The following is an 8,966-nucleotide window of genomic DNA, read 5'->3' as shown; positions in this document are numbered from 1 at the left end:
TCTCAGTGTCATTATGTGGTCGAATAATGGCCATATTTTGTTACAGTATTTTAAAATTCATTGATTTTTTTTTTTTTAAAAAGTACCTAATCATCCTTAAAAAAAAATATTGCTTGACATGTCCATCTATAAAATCAGGGTATATATCAATTTTCACAAATATAATTGGCAAATATTAAAATAATGTCTCTCATTTTTATTATCATTATATCTCATTTTTAAAAAGTCAAAAAGTTTCTTTTTTTATTAGACATCAAATAATATTATAATATTTCTAGCTAAAAATATTCCAATATTAATTAAAATCACTCTTAGTAATTTTTAATTTAAATTTAGATGATTTAAATAAAAAATCTTTAAATCTTAAATTGAAAACATCTTAAATACATATATTATACTCCATTAGTACTTAAATTTTTTTTTAGCTTGAACACTAGAATTCAACCATTGAACTCTAAAGGTAAAATATAATTGACTTAACAGTGATGCTAAAAAAAAATTATATATATATATATATACACACACACAAATTTGTTACCTTGTGGACCTATTAGATTAAGATTCACGTGAGAGGAGAGTGAATCACACAGTTTTGAAAAACTTATTCTTTTTGGTTTTGAAAACAAAGTGTGCAGCGAACAACTAAGTAAGAAAGCAAAGTAGAAAAATATGCAAAAGAACACATGTCCAGTTTTACTTGGTTCGGAGCGTTCAGCGACTCCTACTCCAAGACCTAGGTCCCGTAGACCTATTGATGGGTGATCCACTAAATACCTTTTCTGGAACCACCAAAAAGAGGTGATCGAATACAAGAGATAGGGATAGTGTAACAACCTAAACTTCCCTTTTAGAGTAGTAGTAAAAATTGCAAAAAATTGCAACACTTAATAAAATGTTACCAACAATTTTGAGAGCACTCGTGTGTTGTTGTTGGTCTGCCGGAGATGATCGGATGACTTAGAAAGGTAGTTTGATGGCAGACAGACTTCTATGAAGTAGCAGCAAGAAGCCGGAGTAGTCAAAACTTCAAACGGATGCATAAAGGATCGTAGAAGTGATTGATCTTGAAGCTTGGTCGAGATTCCCTTATAAAGGGTGTGGAAGGCGTCTTCCATAGCCTTGAAGGTGCCTCCGACCTGTAAATTTTGATCCCGAACTTGTTGCTCCATATTTGCGATGAGGTCTAAATTTTATCCTGTGGAAGACGCCTTCTATAGCACCGAAGGTGCCTTCCATGAACAGTACAAAGGGGCCTTCCAATGCTTAAAGACGCTTCGGGTACTGTTCACCTTAGGCCTTTTTGCTCCATTTACCTTGTAAAAAGTGTTAATCCAATAACCTGTAAGATAGTATTAGCACAATAATAATAAGAAATAGTAATTAGATACTATCTCTCCTAATCTAAGATCTAGTCAGAGTCTCAATTTAGATTTTTGAAATGGACCTAAATTGGACCGACGCTTACTGTCCCTTCGAATGGGGATGCGTCCTTTCTTAGTCACTCTCCTCCAGTGACTTACCTCTACTTATCAGGTGTAGAGTTACCTCTGGAAGTACACATCCAGACTTCTGGAATCAAACATCCCGACTTACCGAAATCGCATATCCAGTTTTCTTCAATCAGGAATCGCACATCCCGACTTATCGGAATCGTACATCCGGTCTTCTCCAATCGGAAATCGCACATCCCGACCTACCAAAATCGTACATCCGGTCTTCTCCAATCGGGAATCTCACATCTCGATCCTTTCTAGAATCCCACATCCTGACTTCAACTCGTCGGGAAGTGAACATCCCGACTTGCTGGAATCACACATCCGGTCTTCAACCAATCAAGAATCTAATATCTTGACTAGGGTTAGTCAACCCTGCACACTCGGTACTAACTTGCACCTATTTATTATTCATCAAAACTCAGGTTTGACCATTGGCGCAAATTAAACCAACAATCTTCCCCTTTTTATATTATGATAATCTGGTTAAAGTTAGAAAAATAATGTAGAAGGAATAACAATAAAAATTAAGAAAGTTCTGTTCTATTATCTTGAACATTTTAGGGTTAAGGCTTTTAAATTTTTAGTTTTTCTTACTTAACCCTTACTATTCCCCTTTGACATTCATCAAAAAAATATACAAATAAGTATACCAAAGTATTAAAACACACAAGTGAGTATAAACTTTTCAAAAATAAGTGTAAAAACCTACAAGTTTATTGTAGGGAGGAGTTTAGTGTTAAAAATTTTTCACTTAATTTTGACAAGGTTTTCAAAACATGTTTTCAAAGCTAACTTTTACAAAATAATTTTAAAGTTTAAAGTTTTAAAGTAGCTTCCAAGATATATTTGAAGAGTGGGTTGCAAATAATTTTCAAACACAAATTTCAAAGTCAAAAATAGAATTTTAGAAAGTTTCAAAATATATTTTAACAATTATTCTTCAAATATCCTCATATGAATATGATATTATTTAAGAAAAATATTTATTTAGTAATTATCCATAAATGTCTAATCATTAATTACTAACTGACTATCAGAACATATCAATGTTCACTTGGTTAGTCAAGTTAAGTAAATGTATCTAGTTTGTGTTTGACTAAAATTGATTACTTAACCTAATCACTATCATTTTGATATTTCTCATCCAGACTTGTGTTGATGCACTGATATAAACATCTAAAGTCCATGCAATATGTCTATGCATCTCATGTCGTTCTAAATTCGTGCATACACAATCAAGGTAGACCTAGTGTATTCGTGAGATGCTTGATTTCTAGATCTATAGGAACATGCTTTTTATGGATTTGATCTAGACTAAGGCTAAAAATCAATTTTGAAATATGAAGGAAATGAAATTTTTTTAGAAAATATAAGTAAAGAATTTTTCCTAGAATTAGCAAACCATTTGAAAAATTATTTTGAAAATAGCTATCCTAGTCTTTTGTGCACATTCCTAGTCATCTTCGTAGATTACAGAATTTGGATTCTGATAGTACTTTAGTGAAAATGTTAGCCAAATTTGAATTGGACTCAACATAGTTGAGTTCAATGTCTCCTTTGGCGATGTAATCTCTAATAAAGTGATATTTGATATCAATATGTTTAGTTCTTGAATGACGTACTGGATTTTTGGTTAAGTTGATTGAACTAATATTATCAATATGAATTTTTATATTTTTATATTCTAAGTTAAAATCATTTAATGTGTGCATCATCCATAACAATTGTTCTACACACTCACCCATTCCTATGTACTCTGCTTTAGTAGTAAATAAAGCAATACAGTATTTTTTTCTACTAAACCAGCTGACAAGTGATACTCCAAGTAATTAGCATCCACCACTTGTACTTTTATAATCTAGTTTACAGTCGGCATAATCTGAGTCAGAGTAACCTATTAGTTCAAAATTAGGTGTTTTATGTTGATGCAGGGAGCACCAGATGATAGAACCTAAGTTTTGATTATGGAAAAATGGTCTAAAGTTAAGATTGTTGGTGCAACCTTAGGTCAAGGTTGACCTGGGTAACCCGACTCGAGTTGACCTGACTCGAGGTATATTTTGATGTTTGACAAGAATAGAGAAGTTGTATTTTGATGTTTGCCAAGAATAGGAACTTGGGGGATTGTGGGTGCAACCTTTGGTCAAGGTTGACCTAGTTGACCCGACTTGAGTTGACCTGATTCGGGAAAAGTCCAAGTATGGAGACTTGGCACGGAAAAGTCCAAGCAGGGAGCTTGGCACGAGAAAAGTCCAAGTATGGAGACTTGGCACGGAAAAGTCCAAGCAGGGAGCTTGGCACGGGGAAAAGTCCAAGTATGGAAGCTTGGCATGGGAGGTCGGAGAGGGCTCGGTAGCTCGTTCTCCGGACTAGGTCAGAGAGGGCTCGGTAGCTCGTTCTCCGGACTAGGTCAGAGAGGGCTCGGTAGCTCGTTCTCTGGACTGGATGGAGTCGGAGAGGGCTCGGTAGCTCGTTCTCCGGACTAGGTCAGAGAGGGCTCGGTAGCTCTTTCTCTGGACTGGATAGAGTCGGAGAGGGCTCCGTAGCTCGTTCTCCGGACTAGGTCAGAGAGGGCTCGGTAGCTCGTTCTCCGGACTAGGTCAGAGAGGGCTCGGTAGCTCGTTCTCTGGACCGGACGAAGTCGGAGAGGGCTCGGTAGCTCGTTCTCCGGACTAGGTCAGAGAGGGCTCGGTAGCTCGTTCTCTGGACTGGACGAAGTCGGAGAGGGCTCGGTAGCTCGTTCTCCGGACTAGGTCAGAGAGGGCTCGGTAGCTCGTTCTCTGGACCGGACGTGGAAGTCGGAGAGGGCTCGGTAGCTCGTTCTCTAGACTAGGTCAGAGAGGGCTCGGTAGCTCGTTCTCTAGATCAGGAAGGCTTTAGGTTTAAGGCTGGGAAATTGGATCGGTCTGCTGACCGATCCAGTGATACTATGGGTATCTGGATCGGTCTGCTGACCGATCCAGTGATACACTGATTCTCACTGTGGGTCATCTGATCGGTCTGGTGACCGATCAGTAACCAAACAGTAGCTTTCTGTAAGTTATTTGATCGGTCGGTAGACCGATCAGGAAGCGATGGGATTCAGAGAATAATAGGGAGGATCGGTCTGTGGACCGATCCACCTATGGCCTGATCGGTCCACAGACCGATCAGGGATCACAACCAACTCTCTGTGAGAGTTGGGATCGGTCTGGGGACCGATCAGGGTGGAGCCTGATCGGTCCAGGTCTAGCCGTTGAGTCACAACGGCTAGATTTCTGCTTCTTCTTTGTCTTCTTCGCAGGTTCAGGATATAAAGGCCTCTACATCAACAGTGCTGGGGACGATTCTTCTTCCTCCTTGCGATCTGAGCTTTGTTGAGCTCTCCACTGCTGAAGCTTCGTGTGAGCTTCCCTCGGCTGGGTTTCTAACTGAACAGTTGCTGCTGTGGTTGGCATCCGTGAAGTTGCTGCTTCATCAATAGTCGACGAGAAGGCAAGCAAACTAGTGTTTTTACATTCATATTGTTCTTGGCTTCTTGCTGTATTTCTTGTACGCTGATCTTGCTGTTGTAAGAGAGATTGTGGCGAGGTTTCTCCACCCAGAAGGAGTTTTTATTAGCCGGTTTTCCGGAGTCTCATCCACCGACGGATTGATAGGATTCGTCCACCTTACGGACACGCTGAGGAGTATCATCTCCGAACCTCGTTATATCGTCGTGTTTGAGGTTTGATCTTCTTCATTTTCGTTTCTACTCTTTATTTCCGCTGCGCTAACTCAAATTATAGGAAGAAACGAGAATTTGGGGTCGGCTATTCACACCCCCCCTCTCTAGCCGCATCCGAAGGTCCTAACAAGTGGTATCAGAGCGAGGTCGCTCTTCGTCGGATTAACACCCAGGGGAGCACGAGCTATAGAATGGATCAACTTGGAGAAGACGTCATGATTCCACCCTTCTACGATCGTGACGACTTTGCGTTTTGGAAGGTTAGAATGAAGTATTTTCTTATGACTAACCTAGTAAATTGAAATTGTGTACAAGTAGGTTTTATTCCTCCGGTGGATAAAAAAGGAGAACCTCTCGAGAAGAAGAAGTGGACGAAGGAACAAATTCACCAATCCATAATCAACGACGAGGTAACGAAAATCTTTGAATTTTCATTACCTAATGATATCTTGTGTAAGATAGGTAGATACAACAATGCCAAGGAGTTGTGGAATAACTTGGCTAAGTTCCATGAGGAGAGCTCCAATTCAAGTCATGAAGAGGAGTCAAGTGAGCCAAGTAGCTCACATCATGGAGGTATGGAATTAGAAGTTGAAGACTACTCAACATCTAAGGAAGAAGAGGAGGAGAGTTCTTCTTCAAGAATGGAGCAAGAAGAAGAAGCCTCTACCTCCGGAAGGGATGAAGGAGAGAGCTTATATCCATCCTCAACCCTAGGTAACTCAAGCAACTTAATTTCAAGTAAATTACATATAATGTGTTTTGAGTGTAGGGAATATGAGCATTACAAAAGTAAATGTCCAAAGAGGATTAGGAAGACTCCACCGACACCAAAAGTCAAGGAAGCCGGAGTCCCGATACGCAAGGGCAAGGAGCACGTGGTGTGTTTCCAATGCAAGCAAAGGGGACATTAATGTCCAAGGGGGAGGCAACCTCACAAGGACAAGAGACCAAGCACATCTATGGGGGGAGCTAAGGCAAACCCTAAGGTATCCTTTAAGGCACATTCTTGCAATTCTAATAAGACACATGCTAGTAGTTTTATTGCAATTGTCAATAATGATAAGCATGATAACCATAGAAATCGATACATGTGCTTAGGTGCCAAACATGTTAGCCTAGATAAGGACAATGCTAGAAATGCCAACCCTAGAGTTAACTCATCTAAGGTTAAGGAAAACCTAGATAGGAATCCCAAAACAACTAGACATATGCCTAGGAATACCTCAAAGAAAAATGGAAAATTAAAGCTTGAGGTATTAAAGAAGGAAAATCAAGTCTTGAGGTCAAGACTTGACACTTTAGAAAAGGCTCTTAAGAATTTGGAGAAGTCAACTCTAGGGTCTAAGGGTCAAAAATCAAAGCCCAAGGACATGAGAGGTTTGGGTCACAAACCTAAGTCTCAAGTGGTCAAGCCCGCTTATCATAATGTTCCATTCGATTATGGAACAAGACCTAGGGCTAAGAAGACCATCACCAAGGTCACAAGGGGAGTCACCCCTAGAGTTGATCTTGATGAATCCCAAATGACCAAGGCTTTAAAGCCTAGGAGGGTCATTAGGAGGGTTGCTAGGGAAGTCATCCCTAGTGAATATTTAGTGAACCCAATGAGCTCAAATAGGTATTGGGTTCCTAGGAGCATGATTCCTTCACGCTAGATGGTTTAGGGTGTGCCAACCTTAATTGGATAGGTAGTTAACCTACTCATGGCAAAAGGTGGCATTTTAGGAATTTTCAAGGTGTAATCAAGCCTTGAAAATGGAATTAAAATTTATTCCTAAGGTGATTAGGATGTGCCAACCACATTTGAGGAGTTTTCTAGGGTCAATCTAATTGGCACATAGTGATCTAAAAATCTTTAGTATATGATTTTAGGTCTATCACACTTAGGAATATAGAATTTATGGTAAAATGATCAAAATTATCAAAAATGGCAACTAAGGCTAGAATTAGGTATTTTCTATACCTTTATATGTTATTTTCCATACATTGTTTGTCATATGCCATGTTATGACATCATATTTAACTTATTATCATTTGAAATGTCATGATAATACTTAGGTTAGTTATATGTCATGCCTTATTTAAGTTTCATACTTTATGCCATGACATCATGACATTGGCAAATGTTTCCACTTATGATATTATTTTATGTCATGTCATCATCTCTTGCATTTATGATCAATTAAATTGATTTAAGGATAAAAACACAATTTGATATGGAGATCTAATTGTTGTTTAGAAAATGCATGAGAACTTAGCTTAAGATGACCTAAACACATATCTCACATCAAAATTGACTTGGATGTGTTTGATACACATTAGATGTGTGTGAGATATTAGGATTATGAGTTAGGATCAATTTGCATAGTTCTTGTACCTAGATGAGCCTAATTCGAATTTGAGGATCATAGGGAAAACTTGTGTACAAGTCATGTACATTTAGCCCTAAGATTGTGGTCCTAAATTGAATGGTTTAAAATCATTTCAAAATTGATTTGAAAAACCTTGATGAAGCTTTTCTAGTGATAGCATTCATCATTGAGCAAGTTGATACAAAGATGGATTAACCTTGAGCTATTTCAAAGTCTTTCGAACTTTGTATCAAGATTTAAAAATGGGAGTTATTTTCATAGAAAACTATTTTTCCATGATAATATATGTTATGAGGAATGTATCCTCAAAATTTTACAATTTTTGGAATTTTCTGTAATTTTTTAGGGGTTTCTGAATTTCGGGAGAAAAATCAGAAATTCTTATCAGAGAATTGTGGACTGATCAGAGAAGATTCTGATCGGTCCAGGGAAGTGTGGATCGGTCACTGGACCGATCCAGGGAAGTGTGGATCGGTCTGGTGACCGATCCAGTGGAGTCCTGATCGGTCTGGTGACCGATCAGAGCGTGCCAAAATGCTGATTTTTTACTGTTGTCTGAAATTTCAGCTATGGAAGTTGGTGCTTTAGATTTCTAAAGGGTTGAAACTCTCCAAGACATTATTGGTGCAATGGTCAAGGAGGAGTTGACCTTTAGGGGGAGTTTTACCTAATGGTCAAGGAGGAGTTGACTTTTAGGGGGAGTTTTTACTCGTCAAGATTTCTGAGGATGAGTGATATGAGATTATCACTAAGTTGATTGTTGATTTTAGTATCAAGGGGGAAATTAAGGGTTTCAATGAAAGGTATGAGACTTTCATTAGGAAGAAACTCTTGACCTTGATTTACTCTTTTTGATGAGTGTCAAAAAGGGGGAGAATGTCCAGAGAATGTTCAAGGAAGAACATTGGAGTTTGGGGAGAATGTCCAGAGAATGTTCAAGGAAGAACATTGGAGTTTGGGGAGAATGTTCAGAGAATGTTAGAGGAAGAACATTGGAGAACTATTGGAAAACCTAAGTTAGGTTATCGGGTTAACCTAACTTGATTATGATTTTTGTCAAACATCAAAAAGGGGGAGATTGTTGGTGCAACCCTAGGTCAAGGTTGACCTGGGTAACCCGACTCGAGTTGACCTAACTCGAGGTATATTTTGATGTTTGACAAGAATAGAGAAGTTGTATTTTGATGTTTGACAAGAATAGGAACTTGGGGGATTGTGGGTGCAACCTTTGGTCAAGGTTGACCTGGTTGACCCGACTTGAGTTGACCTGATTCGGGAAAAGTCCAAGTATGGAGACTTGGCACGGAAAAGTCCAAGCAGGGAGCTTGGCACGGGAAAAGTCCAAGTATGGAGACTTGGCACGGAAAAGTCCAAGCAGGGAGCTTGGCA

The sequence above is a fragment of the Zingiber officinale genome, chromosome 5B (assembly GCF_018446385.1).
Source record: "Zingiber officinale cultivar Zhangliang chromosome 5B, Zo_v1.1, whole genome shotgun sequence".
Taxonomy (NCBI): domain Eukaryota; kingdom Viridiplantae; phylum Streptophyta; class Magnoliopsida; order Zingiberales; family Zingiberaceae; genus Zingiber; species Zingiber officinale.
This window is presented reverse-complemented; position numbering follows the sequence as displayed.